We start from the raw sequence: 23,066 nt of genomic DNA on the forward strand, positions 1-23,066 counted from the left end.
AGGGTAACCTCTAAAAGCCTGTGTGTTTAATGACACCAGATTATCCCCACCTCCCGGCCTTCTTCTCTCTCTTCCTGGAGTTGCTAGGAGGCCGGGGGACTCGCTGCATTGGAATATGGGGGGAGGTGGGGGCCAGGGCATGTTGGGTATGTGGGGCTTGTCCCAGGGAGATTAATCTCCTTTTACCGGAATAACTATTGTCCCAGCCTCTCGACAAATACCAACCATCATTAATAAAAGGACTAATAAAAGCATTTATTGCACTCAGGCAATGGTTCTGCTTTCTCTAGCTCCAGGGCCTTGGTGGGGCCGAGGATGAGGGCTGGAAGAGTTGACAGTCTCACTGTGCCCGAGCCCACCGGGCCCCAGTGGCCTCCTTCCTTCCCAAGGGCCACAGTCAGCAAGGCTTCTTGTGAAAGAGGCCCGGCAGCCAGAAGCCGGGGGAGCGGGGAGATGGTGTGTCATTTGGGCTTCGGGCCCCAGGGCATTGTCCATAGAGAATGTAGGCCTGTGATGCTCAGAAGGAAATCTCGCCTTGTTCCTTCCGAGAAGCTTAGAGTACATCATCTTGCAGGATCTTTATCTCCATTCTGCAGAGGGGAAAATGAAGGCACAGGGGACTTAGGAGCTCATTCAGGCTTATAATGTATGACACCCTTGTCAGAACTGAATAGAATCCGGTCTTCCTCACTCCCCGATCTGACAAGGTTTTGATAGAAGAAGAAAGGGTGAGACTATCTATGTCCGTCCAGCCCCTGATGGGGGATCCGAGAACACTGTGATTCCCGTCACTGCCTCTCTAAATTATTATTGTTGTTATTATAATAACTAGTGGGTAGAGTTGAGTGGGTGGTGGATGCCAGATAATTACCAAGACCCCAAAATTAAAGTGTCGAGTCTACTTTTCCACGGCTGCCAAAAGATGAAAATGAAAGCTGGCCTCAGGGAACCCTGGGAAGAGAGCCCTAATCTTGAGATAGTGAGCCAGGAGGGGAAGGCAGTGGAGAAAGGCCAGGCTCAAAGGCCCAGGGAGCCATAGGGAGACCCTGGGATCCTGGCTTTGCAGATGGTCTAGCTGCAGGGGAGGTGAAGTGGGTGTCATCCAATCATCCCGGGTTCTAATCCTGCCTCGGCCACTCCTTTACTGTGTGACCTTGGGAAAGTTACCTAAGTTCTCTGAAATTCAGATTCTTCATCCATAAAGTGGGGATGATAATCATATCTATCCCATAGAACCACTGGAAGTAAAAGTTAGAGGCTGTGAGAAGTCAAGAAATTTGTGTTCTTTCCCACTCTTGGGCCTACAACTGTGGCACAGTGAGGAGGACCACTAATTGGGGGTCTTGGGACTCCCCACATTGGGGTAACATTAGGAGGGAAAGTCTTTTTCTCAGGACTGCCTGCATTCAGTGGAAACTAACTTTGGCCTCAACCCCCCACCCCGCCCCCCATTTAAGACGAGGCAACAAAATCTCTACCCTTGGCCCCTCCCTAGCCCTGAGGGCTGTCAGAGAGATGAAGGAGATACAGTCCTGGGAGGCAAAAGGTGGGAGTTAATAACAGCACCAGGGATCTCTGTTATTATTGTCATTATTTGCTCTGTCCAGTAGGCAGCGGGGACCCAGGTGATTCACTGTCTGCACGCCGCGGCCCCTGGTCGGCCTGCTGGGACTTGCCCGCTTGCTAGGATTCCTCCACCTAGGAGACTCCGCCTTTCTCAGCTCCTGATGGACGCGCAGGGTCCCCACTGCAGGGTGGGAAGAGTGTATCAGGAGGACTTTGGGGACCCGAGTGCCCAGCTCTGAGACAGGGGCTGAGATTCCGATGATTGTGAGGTTCGCTCCTGGACCAATTCCTCTGAGTAGCCTAGGAGGCCAGGAGGGGGTGGGGGGCAGGAGCGAGAGAGAGGTCGGCCTGGGTCTGTCCCTGTGGTGACCCTCCTGGGCGGAGAGTGGTGGGCTGGGGCAGAGAGATGGGCTGAGGGACAGGCTCTGATCGCAGTGGTTTGGCCTAAGGGGGACCCTGGAGTCTGGGTGGCCTTAGGGGTGTTCTTAAACTCCTTCTCCAAATACCTGGGTCCTGAAGTCTCACCCACTGCTGGGGGTGGGGGTGCTTCTGACAGCCACCAACCCCTGCCCTGCCCCCCGCCACGCAGCACTCTGTGTGATTTGAACAACTGTGACTCACCCGCACACGCCCCTGCAGTTTCGTGGTGAGGACACAGCTCATCATAGCCAGGTTTGGGGAGGAAGAGGGATTTTGCCACAAGCTCCATGACAGATCGTGGCCCGTGTTCCTGGGGATGGCAAAGCGGGTGTGACTGGCCAAGAGTTTAGCAAGGAGTTTCTGCCTCCTGGAGGATGGGCCCTGCCTGGGAAAGAGCACACCCCCAGGAGGGCCGGTCCGGTCAGCGTTGGTCCCTGGTTTCTGATCAGAGGTCACACAGGGAAGGCATGACCTGGGGTCTTTGAGGAGGGTCAGTGAGGAGGCTGACCAACGGCAGGGACCGATGACAGGACATCCAGCTGCATCTCAGACTCTACAGTCGAGGCAACGAAGGCTTGAGAGACTGAAAGGACTTGTCCAAAGTCACAGAGGTGGAGCCACAGCTCTGACAGTGGCGTCAGTGTTCTTTCTGGGTGTCCATCTATGTCCATTTTTATTCCCTGGGAAATGGCAGCAATAAAACCTGCTACCAGCCGTTGACTGCTTACTATGTGCTAGTTACTAAACTAGGTGGTTTCTATACGTTTCCTCAGACTGCAAGTACAAACGAGGGGCTCAAACATCAGAGAACCGAGTCACTTAGATCAACTCTTTATTTTCTTCCTGGTCTGAGGTATGGTTCTTTTTTTTTTTTTTTTTTTTAATAGGTTCTCAAATTCATGACTACTCAGGCTGCATGGGCTTTCACAATTGATCTGGTACTTTCTACATGCTGGGAGCTCCATTAGGCCCTGAGAATTCAGAGATAAATTAGCACAGGACCCTTAACAATACATGAGGATCAATCATTTACTGGAGTTATAGACAAAGGGTAAGGAGTATAGAAGTAAATGCCCTGAGGAGGTGGAGAAGGCTTCTAGATACAGTGATATGTAAGTAGGGTTTTGAGGGGTGAATAGGAGTTTGCTGGATGGTGTTAAAGAGAGAGGAAGTAAATGCAGAGAAAATATCAAAGGAAGAGCTGGTAGAATGAAAGCGCTTTGTGTAGTGTGGAGGCCTGAAGGGGGCGTTGGGGTTTGGGATTTGGAGGGTTGGGGGTGGGGGATGGGGTGGGGGATGGGAGACAGTGCAACAGAGGTAAGTTGAGCCTACCCTGAGGCAGGCCTGAATGACGGGCCAAGAGAGGGCAGCACTCCAAGCTTTGAAGTAGATGTCTGCTTTGGAAGGAGCCTGAGATTCTCATTCCTCCCTTACCTAGTTCCACTTCTGATCAGGCCTGTCTCTCTCCCTGCTCCTCATGGGTCCAGGCAGCTGTGACTGTGATTGTCCAACTGGAATGCTAATCAACCCCACCCCACCCGGTGAGGCTGACACTGCAAGCTGTGGCCACCAACTGCCAGCTCTGCCTCTGCAGGGAGCCTTCTCCATGCTCCTCAGGTGTTCCTGACTGGGCATTATGGAGCCTTTACGCCAGGGCGGCTGCTGGGTCAGGTTCTGGCCCCTGGCCCACTTGGGGAAACCACAGCAAACCCGTCCCTAGCCCTCTTCTGGCCCCTGCTCCTGGCTCTCCTGAACCAATCTCTGTTGCTATCAGAACAGTGCTGGCCTCCCCTGCACTCCACACCAGGGCCTGTTCTGGCTTCCTTTCAGAACAGCATGGCTTTCCCTGGCTGGCTTCTCAGTGTCCCCTGCTCTGGGGACCTGAAATACCGGTGGCATTTTTAATTTTTACAAAGTTGGAAAAAGGGAGACCTTCCTTCCCTGTACATTCTCATCTTTAATCTTAGCTAATCATCTGAAAGAGGCTCCTGACAGAGAGAACAGAAGGTGCATTTTGGAGCCTGGCTGGACGTTTGTTGGGTGGCCTTTGGCCAACTGTTTTACCTCTCAGAGCTCCAGTTTCCTCATCTGTAAAATGGGGACATCAGCCCTCACCCCGCAGGGATTAAAGGAGATAAAGTGCAGGATGCCAATCAAGGAAGGGCTGAGTTCTGCTGAGAGACCCAAAGCAGGAAGGGACACATTCCTGTGTTTCCTCTTAGAACCAGGACCTTAGCTTCCAGCTAGAAAAACAACCAAAACAAAGCAGAGCACTCCACCACCCAGGGCTCAGGACTTGGTAGCACAGTGGGAAGGAGCCCACCCTCCCCAAGGCTCCTCCAACCTCTGCCCAGGGGAGGGAGCCATGTTCTTCCTGCTCCGGAGGGAGAGGAAAGGCTCAAGTGCAAGCTCTCCTCCTAAGCCTGGCAGACAGGTGGCTCCAAGCTGACCTTGGCCAGGCCAGTAAGCCCTGCAGTTTCATTGTTCCACCCGGCTGCGGAGCTGGTTGGTGGAGTTGGCTTAGGGAAGGATATTTTGTATCTGGCTTCTGGAATGACTAATAAATGAGCTGTCTCCACTGCAGGAGAATTATGCCACTTAAGCAAAACCCAGCCGGGCTGGTCGGCTCAGAGATAGCTAATAGGAAATGCCTGTCAGAGCACTGACGCTTCAAAGCCAAATATATTCTCCTTGTGTTCTCTGTTTGCTAAGTTTACTTTATGCAAAATATAACTCAGCTGAATACGTAGATGGCAGAGAGCTCACTCCTTCCCTCAGAAGAAGTGGGGAAGACAGGGAGGAGGGCTGTTCTCGGTTAACCCCACTGGGCCTACCCGGCCCAGGAGCAGCCAGGCTTTTTTCTTGGCTAAAGAGCACCGAGCTGAGCTCTTTGCAGTAGAGAGTCGGGCCACTGTGGGAGGAGCACTGGCTGTGGAGTCAGCAGAGCCGGGCTTTGAGGGCTGCTGCTGCCCCTTCTCCCTGTGTGGCCGTGTGGGAAAGGCCTTCTGACTTTGTCTTCACCATCAAGTAACAGAGAGCAATTGCCAGGTGGTCCCTAGTCACATTTATCTTCCATTCCACGTCACACATGATGGAATGGAGGCAACAGGGTCTGTTGTGAGGCAACCTCTTTTCAATTCCCTGACCCTGTCTCTCACAAGGATTGCCACGAGGGGTCACAAGAGCTGGGTATAAAGGTAGGGTCATCTTAGCAGAGATACAGGAGATTTCTCAATCCATGGAGTGGGAAAGATACCCTGAGACCATGGCTGGGACCTGAGTGTGGGCAGGATCCTGGCTGAGGAGCAGAAAGAGAGGGACTCCTGGGCCTTTGACTTGAAACCACTTGCCCCTCAAGGCCGCAGTCACTAAGCAGTTGGGTGGCAGCTCATTTCCTCTTTCTAAACACCCTCCTGACTTAAAGGGTCTGGCCTTCTAGGAAGAAGTATTGGGTTTACTGGTTGGAGTAGGAGGTGAGGCTAGGATTTCCCAGAGAACTCAGAGAACGGGAGACCCCAGCACACCTAAGTGAGCCAGACAGAATGGGGAGAAGACAGGAAGCAGGCCTGGCTCTGCTCTCTGAGAGCCTCTGCGCTGTTGTGAGATGGGTACGTGGAGGGGAAATGATGTGGCACCGACTCTGCTTTCTAAGCACATTAAAAGTTCCAAGAGAATGAAGTCTTGGACGTGCTGCTGACTGCCTCTGAGCCTTGGTTCTCATCTGTAAAATGGGGCTATTGATGACCTGCCTTAGAAGACCAGAGAAAACGTAAGTAGAGTGCCCAACACCACCCGGCCCAACTGACTCATTCAATAAAAGGAAGCTATTGCCATTTTTATTGCCAGGGCTTACAGAACAGGTCTCAACATAATGGGCTCCAAGTGAGCAGAGAACTGGTCCATTCCTTCAGCCCTGGAGCCCTTCCCTGGTCCCTCTCAGGCTGCCAGCAGTGCACCCCTCACTGGCCTCCGTGTGTCCCACAAACAGTATGCTTTCTTTTGTGTGCAAAGAACATAAGGAAGCAGAGCGCAGTGGCACCTGCCTATCATCCCAGCCACTAGGAGGCTGAGGAAGTATGATCTCAAATTGGAGGCCAGCCTCAGCAGTTTTGTGAGACCCTGTCTCAAAATAAAAAAGAAAAAGGGCCAGGGATGTAGCTCAGTGGTAAAGCACCCCTGTGTTCAATCCCCAGCAGCCCACTCAAAAGAGAACAGAGGGAAGCCCTGATTTAGAATCCTCTGAGTAGGCTTCAAAGTGTATGAGGCCTTTGGTGAAGGAAGGAGTGGGATGTGGGGTCTGCTGCCATAGAAGAAATCCAGGAAACAGCAGAAATGGCAAAGAAGGAGAGAGATGTTCAGGCTGGGGAGCAGAGGGCAGCAGGAGCTGTCAGCACCCTACACAAGGTCTTATATAGGACTCCTAGCACATACCTGGTTGATTGATTCTGCTCTGGGTGGAGCAAAGTCCCATTTGAGAGATGTTGAGGGAATTGGCAGGATAATGTCCCTTCAAAGTTGGGGGAGATTGGGCAAAGGTCTTGAGGCAGGACATGTGGCTTAAGAGGATACGCTGAGGCTTAGAAGCAGGTGCTGCTCAGGGGTCAGAGAAGACGAGGGGCAGGAGTGAATGCAGACATCAAATGGCAGAATGGGGCAGACTGCAGGCACCTGCAAGTCAGCAAAGAGCTGGGGGCCAGCAAGAGGTACAAGTCCCAACGCCAAGTAGGCAGTCAGCAAGGCTTGGCCAGGAAACAGGGACTGGACTCAGAAGGAGGGTCCCAGGGCGTGGGAAGAGGCTGCCACTGGCAGATAGAAGTGGGGGAGCTCTGTGAAGCCCAGGAAGCCAGGCAGAGGAGTGGAAACCACCTGAGGCTGTGGGCCTCAGAGCAGGACTCGCAGCCCATCCAGCTTGAGAGTGGTGGTAGGAACTACCTGAGGGCCTCCGTGGACACTCAAGGGCAGGGTTGATGGGGGGAGGAAACTAACTTGGGTGCCAGGGTGGCCAGCACTATCAAGCCCAGCAACAGAGGGGCAGATGGACCCGCTCAGTTCAGGTGGAGCTGGCAGGTTGGTCCCCTGGGTAGGTGCCGTACAGCAGTAAGAGTCCAGTAGCAAGAAGGCAGTAGCAACCTTGTTGTGAGGCTGGACCTCACACAGAAGTAGGGTGCAGGGAGGCCTGCAGAGGCCTACCAGAGTCCAGTCCCTGTCAGCTGGCCTTGGCAGGAGTGGGCTTTGAACCCAGGCAAGCCTTCTTTGAATCCTAGCTCATCACCTTGTAGCTGTGTGACATTGGAGTTGACACTTAAGGTCTTAATTTTCTTATCTGTAAAGTGGGGATAACGATAGCACCTGCTTTACAGGGATGAAGCAAAATAAGGTCATTTATGAAGTGTCCCCCAAATATATGCTCACACAATTGTTCCTACCCTAACCACGATGATTTGCCCCTGAGATTGTCAGATCCCTAGGAAAAAAAAAAAAAGAGGGCTTTAGAGGCATGATAGACAGAATGCGGCAGAAGCCTCACCTGTGCGAACACAGGAAAATCACTAAGGCTGTGACAATGGAGAAAATCTGTTCCAATCTCCTCCTCCACTGCCCATCTTTGAATCCTTTTGCAAGTGGCTGTCTCTTCCAGCCTCCGTTTCCTTATCTGTAAAGTGGAAATGCCAACATCTGCTTTTTGGAGTTGTTACGATGATTAAATGAGATGATGCTTGTGAAGCGTCCAGTCCAGGAAGTGCTAGTAAATTACTACTCTATGGACCAGGGGGTTAACAGTGGCCCAGACACACCGCCTGCAGGGCAGATTTTAGATCTATGGCAGAAGAAACATTTTTTCCTACAGGGTGCTACAGGGAGACACCCTCATATGAATACATATATGAGCTGATGGGATCCCACCTGCCTGCCTGGATTGATTCAGGTGGGCCAGGTGGTGGTGGAAAGCAGCAGGGGCTCTTGCTGGCAGGGAACTGAGGAGTAAATGAGGGATGGAAGAAAAAGGAAAGGGGCTGGTGGAGGAAAGAGAACTTTTTTAAACTCAGTAAATAAATAAGTAATCACACAGTGATCACATTTCTATAGGCTAACTCCTGTAGACACTGTGGTGAACAAGATAGCTATGGTCCCAGCACCCCCAAAATGGAGCCTGGTGGGGGAGCAATTAAGGGGGGTGCTCTGGGAGGATCATTCAGTGGCCTTGTGCTGGCTGGAATGGAACAGAGAGGAAGTGAATTGGAGGTCTATGTGTGAAGAGTCTGCATGATCTGGCAAGAGGGGATGAAATCAGGCTGGTGGCCACCAAAGATGCTGGGCTGCATCCTGTCAGGAAGAGCCCTGTGAGTGCACCAGACAGATCCAGCTCCATCCTGTTCTACTTCTTACCAACTATTTGGCTATGGACGAGTTAGCTTTTGGGGTCTTCAGTTCCTTGCTCTGTACAATGAAACTAATGGTGCCTGCCTCCCGGGGTCATCGGTGAGTTTTAAATTAGGTGATACATAGAAATCTGGCCTCTCAATAAATGTTCTAGACATGGAGCTATTGTCAATATGAACATTAAGCAAAAGGTGAATCTAGGAGACAGTTGGAAGGAATAAATGTCAGAAATTGGGAAATACTCGAGTTGACACCTAAGTAACATTAATGTGTTTGAGCATCTTCTGTGGGTGTGAAAAAGGAGATTTAGATTGGGGTTGAGTGGGATTACCAAGTTATTTCAAGCAAGGCCATGCAGTTCTGTTAAGGAAAAAAAAAAAAAAGCACTTGAGATCAGTGTCTGGGTTAAAAGTTTCCACCTTTATTTTCTCCAGGATTCTCCCAGACAGCAGTTGGGCAGACTCCCAAAAGCCCAGAGTTAGACCAGGCATGGTCTTGCCCCACCTTCTGGTCAGGTCAAACTCTAGGAGAAAGATCCTGGATCAAAAATGGGATGTGGAGTGAAATGGCTGCTCAGTGACCATCTTTCCTTCTGTAAACAGAATAAAACCTCAATGAACACCTTACCTTGTTTTTCTTTTTAAGTGGCAGACTCGTTGTAAACATGGGGCCTACAGGATAAGACCCCAGGTAGGAACAAAGGAAATTACCTCACCAACTCTCTTGCCAGCAAAGAGCTGAAATTCTTGGAGAAGTCTTTGAGCCAAAACTCTCAGGGAGAATTCCCAGGAGACTTGCCCATCAGGCAGGAAAACGCAGGCAATATGGAATATGCAAAATGATGATAGAAAATCATCCAGCAAGCCTGCACCCAGCTATGTCTTAATGAGGCAAACTCCAAAGAAGCTTTCCCTTTAATCTGGCATTTGAAATGAAATGCTGCTAAGAAGCCCCCACCTCACCCGCCCCACCCTATGTGTTGCCATGACTACTCAAGTTCTTAGAACATGAAAGAACAACCTCAGCATTTCCCTCTAAAACAAAAGAAAATTATTCCAGGTTTCTGGGCAGAGAACATCAAGGAATGGGACCTGTTACCAGAGCAGGTTCTTCACAGTTGCTAGTGATGAAATCTGAGCCAGCCAGGACGGGCCTTCAGCAAAGCCCAGGAAGGAAACTGGGGATGACAGGACCCCAGCTCTTGTGCAGTTGCAGTCCGCAGAGCCCGCACTCTGCCGTCATTGCTGGTGCCCTCCCCTCAGCTGGACCTCATTTGCCCCTGCAATGAAACTTGTTAAAAGAAAACACATCCCCTGTCCATATGGGAAAGGGCAGGAGCTCCCAGGGGAGCAGGTCTGGGCTCAGTAGACCCCAGGTAGGAAGCAAAAGATGGTGGTTTCTCCTACTCTCTAGTTGGACTCACTCTTGGATAGTCAAAAATGAGGCTGACCTGTAGCACGAACAGGAAGTCCCTTCAAGCCCCCTGAAGCCTAGGGTCCTGCTAATGAGGGCTGATCCAAGAAAGCAAGGCCAAGGAGGCCACAGCTGGCCGCTTCCTCAGCACCCCTCAGCACTACTTCCCCTGCCCAAGCTTAAAGTCAAAACTCAAGAGTGTTGCCCTTGACCCTGAGCTGTCTTTCATTCTCCACACCCAAACCTTCATCATGTTTTGAGACTACTTCTAAAAATTCCTCAAATCCAGCCACTTCTTTCTCTCTCTCTCTCTCTCTCTCTCTCTCTCTCTCTCTCTCTCTCTTATCATGGTCTTGGTTAGGTCTCACTAGCTCTTGTTTGAAATGTTGCCCCCAGAAACATCTCCAAACTGGAGCTAGTGGTTCATTCTAAAACGCAATTCTGGTCCTGTCAATTGCTGCCTAAATATCCCTCAGTGGCTCCCATTTGCTCTGGGATGAATTTTCAAATTCCTTAGAAAGACATGTCCATGTCCATAAGGAACATCTCTCACCTCTGCTCCAGCCAGAAAGAGCACTTTCCCAGCATATACACTCTCCCATGCCTCCTGGACTTCCCAGCTTTTTAGAACATCTTCCCTAATCCGGCATGCTGGTATATTCTGTGTGCTCCTCCAGATCCATTTCCCCGCCTTCTTTGCCACAGAGGCTGCCCTATATAGATCTCATGAACAAGCTCCAGTGTTCTCTGGCTCCTGGTGGGTTTGACCAATGGGGACCATGATGATCAAGAGATTGGTAGATGGAAGAAAATGAGATCAGGGTATTTATTCCCTCCCTGTAAGTTTCCATCAGCCTGGATGATCCTTAGAGGAAAGATCATTCCTTCTATCAAGGTGACCTGCGCTACATGGCCCTTTCTCTTTCCAATAGCCCTCTCCCCGCCCACACCATTTCTTCTACACTACATGTGGTAATGGTTCTGCTGCTGTTAGCCATGGGCGTCTACCTTATCTTGTGATGTTCCCCTAGACCCTTTCCAAACACTTGCAAATTACCTCTTTGTACATAAAACCTCTTCAAATCATCCTAATATAAGTGCTCCTTGTTGGGACCCTGACAGATGTGCTCATCCTTTATCTTTTGCCAAATCATAGCCATTCTCTGGATCTAAACTTGCTTCCTCCAGGACATCTTCACTATTCTCCCAAATCTGGCTTAGCTGCCCCTCTCCTTGGGGATCCCAGAGCCTCTGTATATTCTTCTGTCACAGTTGCAAAAGTCAGTCACATGCCCTGAATCTGAGTCCCTGCATGGTGGGACCATGGGTTGTTACTCATCCTTACACCCTAGTATCTAGCACAAAGCAAGCCCTCAAAAAACATTTGCTAAGTGAAGAGACTAGAGCTCAGGGTGAGACCCTGCCACACAGCAGCAATTCCCAGTGGTTGTCTGTCACAGGAGGTGGCATCCCCGGACCAGGGTACAGGGAATAAGATAGAGCAAAGGGCCAAAGAGAGGCTATTGTTTAAATACCTCCACCTCCAGCGCTCGAGGGGGGGGGGGTGCTGCCTCCTGCTTCAACACCTTACTTCCTGGGAAAAAGGAAGGGACACCCTTTCTTAGCCAGGGGAGAGACAATGGAAATGTGCCCCCCTTTCCTTAAGCTGAGAGCCCTGTGAACCTGTCAACCCTGGGAAACTCACGTTGCTTTGCTGAAATAAATTACTACAAGTCTGAGGATTGTTCCAAAGGACCCAGTAGTACTTTTCTCTCTACAGTTCCAGATTATTCATTCACCAAGTTTTATGGAGGTCTGAAATTCTATCCAAAAGGGAAAAATCACTTTTTCCCCCTTCTAATCTGAGTTCCCAGTGGGCCCTGTAAGAAGGCTGGCAGAGCCAGATTGAGGACTTCCAGGCAGAAAGACCCTTAGGCTCCTGAACAAATCAGGGGAGATGGACATACACAGTGGGTGGAAGGCAGAATAGTGAACTGGTGAAGCAAGGGGGTCTAAAGTTCTGGCTCCTCCCTCATCTAGATATGTGACCTTGGGCAACTTACTGCCCATCTCTGAAACTCAGTTTCCTTCTGTGCAAGATGGTAGTCATAATAAGACCTCACTCATGGAACTGTCATGAACATCGTCTTTTGCCAAATCATAGCCATTCTCTGGATCTAAGCTTGCTTCATCCAGGAAATCTTCCCTATTCTCCCAAATCTGGCTTAGCTGCCCCTAAGAGGTGAAACGAAACACCCCTCAGGAAGCCAAGAGCAGTAGCCCCAGCCTGTCAGATGCTCCCTTTCACCTCACATCTCTTGTGATCACCTCTACTTTTCTGAAATGAAATGTATAAATAATAAAACTCACACATTCTTTTTTTATATACTTTATTTATTTATTTTTGTGTGGTGCTGAGGATTGAACCCAGGGCCTTGCACGTGCTAGGCAAGCGCTCTACCGCTGAGCCACAAACCCAGCCACAAAACTCACACATTCTTTTAAAAAATCTATATACTGGTTGGGCACAGTGGCACAAACCCGTAATATCCCAGACACTTAGAAATCTAAGGGAGTAGGATCGCAAGTTCAACGTCAAGCTGGGCAACTTGGAGAGATACTGCCTCAAAACAAAAAGGACTGGAGATGGCGCTCGGTGGTAGAGTGTCCTTGGGTTAAACCCCTAGTATTGGGGGTGGAAGGATCAATATACTATTCTGACTAAAGGATAAAGAACTAAAAAGAAAATAAAATAATATACATTTTCAATCCCAGCACTGCAAAAAATTCATAATATGCATTATAATCTATAAATGCTTGAACATAACTATACTAGAGGAGATAATGAAGTAGTTGGATGATTACACCTACTTATAATGAATACATTTGAATTTAAAGAAGTAAAGCAATATTTATTGGAACATTATAGGTACTTCTTTATATTTAATGTTTCTGAAACAAGACTAAATAAGTACTATATATTCATACAGATAGGTAGAATCACTATTCATCTTTGAAGGCAGAGGAATAAAGATGTGTTGTTTCAGCAACTCAAATACCATGAACATTTTGCTGTTGGTATTGTGGCTTTCTTAAATGGTGAACAACTCTGTTGTAGACAAAATGTAGTATTCTATTTATATGATGGTTGCATTCATGAAAAATTCAGTGCATATCAAAATTGTGCAAAAAGTATTTTGTGCAAAATGGAATTAGGTTCTAGGTTTGGACCAATATAAAGAGGTTTCTACCTACATGAACATCTGGGGGGCATACAAACACATATGGAATGCAGAACAAATCTTCATTGTATAAGACTGTCCCACCTGTAGTAGGAAGTCTGTCTCCCCTCTGCCTCCACCCAAGTAGTGCCCCCAACCATATAACAAACATGAATACATTTTCAGAATGCCTAGATGGTGCAGCACTGTCTCCACTGCTGGTCAGAAGTCCAGGAATCCTGGGGTTATCCGACAGGTAAGTATAAGGAACATAGGATGATGGCCATCCAACCTCCAGGAATGCAGACAGTCAGCATTAGGGAACTCTTCCAGCACATCTCACTCAGACCCCACGGTTCTGTAGTACTCTGCTACATTTTGTTTGGTTGCAATCAACAGGCAAAGGCCATTCTGATGGATTGCAGTGAGGTCTCTCTTGAAGAGGATAAAGAAGAAATCAGCACCAAAATACAGTTATGTTACATAGACTTCTGAGTGAAGAAAAAGTCTCAACAAACTAATAGACCCTTGAATTTTACTTCCCCTGGACAGTAATGGGGACCTCTTTGAAAAGAGTACTACCAGTACCTTTTGCAAATAACCCTTGGTTTGCCACCTATGGGTGTTTTGTAAATCAAAATCACAGAGTATTTCATAATGTTGAAATATTTGGCTTCTGAATTGAATGTATCTGAAGAAAAACCTTTTTTTTTTTTGGGGGGGGGGTGTATGTGTGGAGATAAACCATACTTCTGGCAAGAACAGTTAAGGCATCGAGCTGAGACATTCAACTCATGTGCACCTTCCTGTATGCAGTCAGCACAGCCATCTGACCAGCTAAACCTTATTTGAATCTGAAGTCTTATTTTACATAAAAAGGAGCAATTATTTCTAACATCCCATGAAAGGGCACATCTTCAGACAAGATACAAATTCAGATGGTGGCACAAGACAGGAGAGACTCTAGCCTCGTCAACTTCTTTATTTTTTTAAAAAAGTGGGTCCATCTGAGCTTTCAAGGAGGCAGTTGTCTCAGTTTCTTCTTGGAGGCTAGGCTGCCGGGATGGCACTGACCACCGCATACTGGACAGAGCTGAGCCCTCATGAGCAAGTCATATCTTGTAAGTGAGAATTTATAGGGTCCTGTTATTCTTTGTATCTTTCTTTTTTTCTCCCAATCTGTGATAAAGGCTGGTCTGAAGAATCCAGCCTGGTCTCAGCTTCCCTGTGTGTATGATGAAGGGTAGGGATGATGAGAAATCCAGAGGGAGAATTCTCAATCACCCCTCTCCACAAAGAGATTTTCCCTTCAGTGCTAAGTGTGGAGGAGTTGGCTTCAACTCTTTTGAAAAAGTAATAACTTTGCCTCACAGGATCTGGTGGAACCAGGGAGGCCATGGTCTTTGATGATCTAGGCAAGATACCTGGAAGGGGATCTCATGCCCATGGACTAAATTCACAGCCAGGTCATCAAAACTTGAGAATAAGTTCCTGTGGTTGTGGCTCAGTGGTAGAGTGCTTACCTAGTACATGTGAGGCATCAGGTTCAATCCTCAGCACTGCATAAAAATAAATATATAAAATAAAGGTATTCTGTTCATGTAAAAAAATTTTTTTTTGAACTTGAGAATAAGATAAAACTTATCCTGCAGCAGGGAGACCTGATGTGCATACTTACCCTGTATGGACTTCATGACTGTTTTGCCAGGAGACAAAGTGGTCCACCAGTAGTTGGTTCAAGTTAGCCTGCCTTTGGGATAGAGTGGCTCCATCTGTATACAAAGTGGATCCAGTGAAGCTGGGCACTAAGAAGGCTCGAAATCCATGCGTTTTGAGGGGACGAGACCAAGAGAAAAATAGACCAAATACACAATCAAATAAAATGCAAATAAAAAAAACAAAGCTATTTTTTCAAGGTTTGTTTCTCATAATGTCCTACTCTCCCTAGGAGTCAAAGTCATCCTGGTCCCAGAGAGCCCCTGGAGGTAGGAGGAACTACATCAGTGAGGGGACAGGGATGGCTCTATTTTTCCTTCCTTCCTTCCTTCCTTCCTTCCTTCCTTCCTTCCTTCCTTCCTTCCTTCCTTCCTTCCTTTTCAAAAAAGAGCAATTGAAATCATTTGCAAATACCAGAGGAATGCCCTCTTTTAGAGACATTAGTTAGAGCTGTTTGCTTTGTTTTCTTTCTTTTTCTTGGTGCTGGAGATTGAATCACTGAGCTACATCCCTCCTTTTTGTTTTTTTGCAACAAGGTCCTACTAAATTACCCAGGCTGGCCCAGATCTTGGGATCTTCCTGCCTCAGCCTCCCAAATCCCTGGGATTAAAGGTGCCCAGCTAGAGCTGCTTTCTTTATGAAGCACAACAGCAGCTTCAGCACCCCTGAACCTCCCCACCATCTGGTCTCCTTGGGGCAACCTCCTAGATTTGGGACACATTCTGGGAGAGAACCAGACTTCTCTTCAGTGAATCCAGATCTGTCAAAGCCGAGTGCACTCAACCACTGCTGAGAAGCAGTGCACATGAGAATCACACGTGGAGTTTTTAAACACATCCATGCCTGGGCCCCACTGCCAGAGAATCTGATGTAATTGGCCTGGGGTGGGACCTAGGCATGGATGTGCTTTAAAGGCTCTCCAGGTGATTCTAATGTGCAGCCACAGTTGAGAACTACTACGTTATACAACAGGAGAGGCCCTAGGGCTCTCACTCAGATCACAGTTACTCTTAATTTATATATACTTCTAACAATCCATTTGTCTGGTTTTCTAGCTGGTGTAAGATTAAATGCAGCATATTTAAGGGAGAAAAAGGCTGCTAATGAAAAGACACTAAAAGCAGCAAGACATAACACATGAGAGTCTGATCACAGGGGTAAAGATAGAAAACCTATAAAAAGCAAACACAGCATACAACCTCTCTCCCCACTCCAGCATATCCTCTTTACAGTAAGGCCTAAGGGGATCACTCCATGGAAAGGAAGGAGCCAGAAGGTGTGAAGGACAAGTGATATGTATTTACTGTCCCCGATGTGTAAGGCCTATGTTGACAGTTGCTAGAAACATTGCCTCAATGAATTCTCATCATAGCCCTATAAGTATTACTAACCCATTTTGCAGGTGAAGAAATGTAGACTCAGGGAGGATCACTGGCTTGCTCAAAGTTGCACCAACAGCGAGCTGCAAAGCTGCGATCTGAATGTCAAATGTAGGTCTATTTGACTTGAAAGACAATTTGATTCAAAAGTTCGTAGATGCCGGGCTCTGTGGAGCACTGTAATGCCTATAATCCTAGCAGCTTGGAAAGCTGAGGCAGAAGGATTGTGAGTTCAAAGCCAGCCTCGGCAAAAGTGAGGCACTTAGCAACTCAGGGAGACCCTGTCTCTAAATAAAATACAAAAAAAGGTTGGGGATATGGCTCAGTGGTCGAGTGCTCCTGAGATCAATTCTCAGTACCTCCGACTCCCAAAAATGTTCACGTGTTCAAAAGTGCCATATCTTGGGGCTGGGGATGTGGCTCAAGCGGTGGTAGCGTGCTCCCCTGGCATGCGTGTGGCCCGGGTTCGATCCTCAGCACCACATACAAACAAAGATGTTGTGTCTGCCGATAACTAAAAAAATAAATATTAAAAAAAAATTCTCTCTCTTAAAAAAAAAGTGCCATATCTGCCGATCTAGCATAATAATTGATTTCTTTTTTTGTACTGGGGATTGAACCCAGGAGTGTTCTACCATTGAGGTACATCCCCAGCCTTTTGTATATTTTGAGACATCGTACCATGAAATCACTGAGGCTGGACTTGAACCTGGTTATCTGCCTTCGTCAGCCTCCTGACTCACTGGAATTACTAGCATGCACCACCGTGTTTGGCTAATAACTGATATTTCTAATGATGGACCGATGTCTAGAGTTGGATTATCTTCAGTAGCCAGGTGTTCAAGATGTTCACTTTAGGAATAGTTACATAACATGTGTAAGTGTGCGCATGCATACGCATGCTTTTTACCAGAGATGAAAGAACTGGGTATCCATTTGAGAAGTAAATAAATAAATAAATAATACAAGTTATGTCCCAGCTTACACCATTCATCAAAATGAATACCAGATGGCTAAAGATGGAAATGAAACCATAAAGGTACTAGAAGAAAATAGAAGTGAATATTTTATAATCTTAGGATGGGGAAGGACTTTCTAAACATGTCAACAAAAGCAAAAACCATAGAAGAAAAGATTGATAGATTTGACTACATAAAAAATTAAAAACTTCTGTACATCAAAACCAGAATAAATTGAAAAAATATTCAACCTCACTAGCATTCAAAGAAAAGCAAATTAGAACAGCAATGAGAGACCTTCTTTTTTTTCTGATCAGATTGGCAATGATTAAAAAGAATGATAATACTGAGAGTTGGCATGGGTGAGGGGAAATCAGCACTCGCACATTGGTGGAGGGAGTGTAAATTGGTACAATCTTTCTGGAAGGCATTTTGGCATTATGTATAAAAAAAGCCTGTGAAAGCCCACACCTTTGACCTAGTAACTCCAGGTATAAAAGCACATCCAGAGGACAGAATTGACCCATCATAAACAGCATGTTTAAAATATATGCAAAGATTTCATTCACTGAGACCCTCTTTGGAATATTGAAGAATTAGAAGCAACTTAAATGTTTAACAAAAATTAGTCAAATAAATTACATGGTCCACATAAAAAATAATGTTATAAAAAACATGTTACCAAAAATAATGCTAAAAGACAAACCAATGGAATAGAACAGAAAGCCCAGAAACATTCCTAAATATATATATGAAAGCTGATCTGTGACAAATATCAAATCAGAGAGGCAAAGGCATATTTTTAAATAAAAGGTGTTTTGCTAACTGGAAAAAGAGACACTTTTTTCACACAATATTTCACACAGAACACCAGGAAAAACTTCAACTGGATTAAAGATACAAAACCATAAAATTACCAGAAGACTAATAGAACTCCTTTGTCTTATAGTAGTGAAGACCTTTCCAGTCATGAAATAAAAGACTGGCAAATATAGCTGCAAAAAACCTTCAAACCCCTGTAAGGCAAAAACACCATAAGCAAAGAGAAAAATACAAATGACTAACTGGAAAAAAAAATGCAACTCCTTTTCACAAAGGGCTAATCACCCCAATACATTATTTGTTCCTATAAACCAAGGAGACTAATAACCCAATAGAAAAAGTACCCATTAAAAAAATATATATATATAATTTTTTTCTCTTTTGCAGTACTGAGGATTGAACCTAGGACTGCTCTATCACTGAGCTCCATCGCAAGTCCTTTTATTTTTGTCTTTTATTTTGAGGCAGGGTTTTGCTAGGTTGCCAAAGCTGGCCTCAACTTGTGGTCCTCCTGCCTCAGCCTCCCAAGTAGCTGGAATTATAGGTGTGCCCCACCACAACCAGAATAAATAAATATTGCATATTTTTAAAGTAAAATTAATTTAATACATAATGATGCAGATTCATTTGTGTTGACACAAAGATGTATTTAGTAGGGCTTGGAGCTCAGTGGCAGAGGAATTATTCAGCACATGTGAAATTTGGGGTTTGATCCCCAACACCAGAGAGGAAAATGCACTTAGTGCCTAAAGTAAGTCACAGAATATATATGGAATAATTCCAAGTTTTTTTTTTTTTTTTTAATATTTATATGGTCCTACTCATTTGTATTGAAAAAAAAGGAAACTTTAGAAAAATACTCTATAAAATATTAATAGTGCTTATCTCTAGTTGGTAGAAGTGGGGTTAATTCATTTGAAATTTATTTTCTATGTTTTATAAGATGCTATTGTTAATTTCTATAATTACAAAACAAAAAGAAGAAAGTTACATTAGAAAAGCTTCAAGGAGGGGCTGGGGTTGTTGCTCAGTGGTAGATCGCTTGCATCACACATGTGAGGCACTGGGTTTGATCCCCAGCATCACATAAAAATAAATAAAGTAAATATATTTTTTAAAATTTTTAAATAAGAAAAGCTTCAAGGAATAATAACAACCCAGGAAAGATATTTGGCACATAACAAAGAATTTAGTAATCTTAATATTAAAGAGCTCTTACAAAAAAAAAAAAAGAAAGAAAGAAAAAGAAACATGCTGCAGAACCCAAATAGATAACAGAATAAATAAACGTTTATAATATATCACTAGAAGGCTATAAAAGGATAATATAAAGCTGTTTAAGGACAAGGATGGTAATTATATATTAAGGAAAATTATGTTAGCAAATAATGCTGTTATAACAAAAATATACCTATACCAGGACTGGGAATGTAGCTCATAGGTAGGGTACTTGCTTAGCATGTGTGAGATGCAGAGTTCAATACCTGGTACTGAAAAAAAAAGTAGATATATATATGTGTGTGTGTGTGTGTGTGTGTATACCTATACCAGATTTGTTGACTTTATGTACATATTTATGTACATAAATATATGCACAGAATAATATCTGTGAGGGTAGGTGCTAAAAGTCATACATATATGATTTGGTGATGGAACAATTACAAGCATTTAATTTTTTTCTTGTCTTAACATATTTTTCTGCAATAAATGTCTAACTATATAAAATTTTAAAAAATTGTTTATAATACTTCTTTGTGAAAAATTTAGTTACAAGTTCATCACATTGTATTAAATGATGGAAAACTAAAAACAAATTACATGTATAATAATAGGTATTAAAGATGACATAGGGATGTGGATAATTTCAATCACAATTACCTTGTAGAACAATATTTATTAGTGTGGCATATATATATATATATATATATATATATAAAACAGTGTATACAAAATGACTCCATTTAAAAAAACTAAAATGTATATGCTTAGAAAAATTTTGGGAGGAGACCACCAAAATATATGTTCACTGTGACTACCCCTGGGGTGGTGGAATTATAGATAAGCTTTTATGCATAATGTTTTTATTAGTGCATTATAGTTGTACATAATAGTGGGATTTATTTTGACATATTCATTAATGCATATAGCGTGGTTTGCTCCATTTCGATCCTATTTTTCTTTTTTCTTTTTGACAGAATTTTCTCAATTCTTGGGGCTGGGATTGTGGCTCAGCGGTAGAGCACTCGCCTAGCACGAGCAGGATCTGGGTTCAATACTCAGCATCACCTAAAAATAAAGGCATTGTGTTGTGTCCATCTACACCTAAAAAAAATAAATATTTTTTTAAAAAAGAATTTTCTCAATTCTCAACAATAAATAACCTCTTCTAAAATAAGAAAAAAATGAAGCACTATAGTTTTTGTTTGTTTGGTACCAGGAAGCGAATCCAGGGGAGCTTAATCACTGAGCCACATCCCCAGCCCTTTTTTATTTTTTATTTTGAGACAGGTTCTTGCTAAGTTGCTTAGGGCCTTGCCAAATTGCTGAGGCTGGCTTTGAACTTGCAATCCTCCTGCCTCAGCCTCCCAAACCACTGGGATTATAGGCATGCACCACCACATCCAGCTACTGTAGTATTTTTTAAGTGCTGTTTTAAAAAGATGCTTCAAGAAACATTGTAAACTATCTAAACATTTACTCATTCCAAAAGAGCTGAAAGAGTAAAGGATTCTGGCTGAGACGGGCTACTGTATCCTCAACTTAGATGCTCAGCCTCACTTTCATTCCCTTGAGTCTTTATGGACTACAGGGTGTCAGCCACCATGCTGGGTAGAATAAATATATTTATTTATGTTCCAGTATATGAAGGCCAGATGCTATAGAAGTATGGCTCCCCTTGTATCTTCAGTCCAGCCACTTGCCCTGTGGCAAGTAGGTTAACAGGCCTGGGTTGGAAGGTGAATGGTGAATGGCTAAGGCATAAACATTCTGTTAGGAACCATTTCTGGACTGGGGCCTCCCTCAGCTGCTTCTGCTACAGCCTGCTCAGCCATCCTTGTCTTACTGCTGAGGCTGTATAAAGGAAGGAGCAGTTGTAAAGGTGGGGGGTCTCTCAGATGGCCCCCTCAAAAGGGCAGGGCAGAGGTGGGCCCTGATGCCCAAGAAAGCCCTCAGATTTTTTACATCTTTTGAATTTACTGCAACAGCTTCCAGTCTGGCCTTCTGCCCTCAGACCCTGCCCTGTACAAACCATCTTCCAAGCCACTGCCATTCTTCTTGAAATACAGCTAATTAGTTCATTCCTAGGATCAAAACATGACATCAAAATCTTTTCAAAACTTCTCAAAGTTTACCACTGAAGTACATCAACAACTGACAAAAGAAATGCCTTAAATCAGGTGAGGTGGCTGTCTGTCTCAAAATAAAAAGTAAAAAGGGCTGGGGATGTAGCTCAGTGGTAGAGCACCCCTGGGTTCAACCCCCAGTACCAAAGAGGGAGGGAGGCAGGAATATCTTAAGTTCCCCAGAGGACCATGTAGTATTGTGTAGCCTAAAGCCACCACCAGCACACCTAAATTTTCTTAGAAGTCTCCCATGTTCTCTTAAAAATGTATGAGATTTTTTCATTCTTCTCCATGCTATCTCTGAATTTCTTTTAATATGAAGATGTTTAAAATTATTCACCTCAAGGAAAAATGATGCTCCTGAAAGAAGTATTGTGTTTATCTAGAGACTTCAAGTATCATGCCTGGAGAAGTACCTACAGGACAAAATCCAAACTGCTGACAAACAGGGCTCTTTATAGTTTGCCCCTCACAAATCTTTTTGCTTTTTTTCTGTGACTCCTCTACACACACTTCAGACTCTGGGTCACCTGGACTCCTGTCTGCTAACTTCCTCCTAGGCCCTGGGAGACCACACTGTCTATCTGTTGACAATCCACGATCTCCAAAGGTCTGGGGGTGGGGGGAGACCAAGCATCACCATCCACATTAAACCACCTCTGATGGCCCCTGACAGATACGATGTGAGAGGTAGCAAGGTACCATAAAAACACCAGTGCTTTGGAACCTGAAGGTTGGTGTTCAAATCCTGTCTCCAACTCTTGACAGTTCTAACTTCTTCTTGGTCTAACTTCTTCTGACAAGTTCTAACTTCTTCTTGGTCTCACTTATAAAATGGGGAATAATTATGCTTACCCCAAAGGACTGTTAAAGAAATTATAAAAGATTCAAACAATTGTATAATGTCTAGTACATACACCCTTGCACTCCTCCAAACTCCTATAGCACTTTATTCACACCATTCATGTAAAGAGCCCAGGTTTAGTGGTGTAGCCTGGTACAGTGGAACACACCTGTAAGCTCAGCAGCATGGGAGGCTGAGGCAGAAGGATCGCAAGTTCAAAGCCAGCTTCAGCAACTTAGTGAGGCACATAAGCAACTCAGTGAGACCCTGTCTCTAAATAAAATATAAAAAAGAGGTTGGGGACGTAACTCAGTGATACTGGGTTCAATCTCCAGTGTCAACAACAACAACCAAAAAGCAGAGGTTTATGTAGTTGCTCTTTCTATAATGGCTTATTTTCCCCAAAATATCTATTGGGGAAAATTGGTTCCCAATGCCCCCGAAAACTTCTTGTAGTACTCCCATGATCCCATGGTTTGAAAGATTTGGGTTAGGACTGGGGATGTGGCTCAAGCGGTAGCGCACTCGCCTGGCATGCATGCGGCCCAGGTTCGGTCCTCAGCACCACATACAAACAAAGATGTTGTGTCCGCCGAAAACTAAAAAATAAATATTAAAAAAAAAAAAAAAGATTTTGGTTATTAAGTCAAAACACATTTATGAAATAGTAGTCCTCTTTTCTAAACTCTCAATCCTATTAAGGTTTTGAGAGCATTCTCAGCCTCTCCCATCATACCTAACTCTAGGGACTGGAGCTGGGAACCACCCACCAAGACCATAAACACCTTGAGACTACAGCCCCGTCTGCACTCTTCCACAGCACCTCACTCAGTGTCCTGAGCTTAGAACAACCTAGTAACTGCTTGTGGCATAAACAGAAAGTTTCACACACATGACGGGGGGAGGCCCTCTCCAAATGAGCTGGTGTGCAGAAAGGGGTCATTGTTACGGGAGGCAGAGCTGGAGGCCAGCCCTTCTTCTTCCATCCACCCGGAGCAGCG

At 45.2% G+C, this 23,066-nt stretch overlaps 1 long non-coding RNA gene across 1 annotated transcript; it reads right to left on the reverse strand.

Annotated features, from left to right (window-relative positions):
* Positions 1–12,197: 12,197 nt before the first annotated feature.
* On the reverse strand, positions 12,198–16,260 carry LOC131424880 (uncharacterized). The gene is made up of 3 exons (XR_009228486.1): positions 14,680–16,260; positions 14,525–14,560; positions 12,198–13,436 (listed from the first exon to the last, which is right to left on the reverse strand). It is a non-coding gene; the product is annotated as an uncharacterized LOC131424880 (long non-coding RNA).
* Positions 16,261–23,066: the final 6,806 nt, after the last annotated feature.

This window comes from Marmota monax, unplaced genomic scaffold (genome assembly GCF_021218885.2).
Source record: "Marmota monax isolate L192 unplaced genomic scaffold, Marmota_monax_Labrador192_F-V1.1 WCK01_AAM20220418_F8-fsc00100, whole genome shotgun sequence".
NCBI classification, from domain to species: Eukaryota; Metazoa; Chordata; class Mammalia; order Rodentia; family Sciuridae; genus Marmota; species Marmota monax.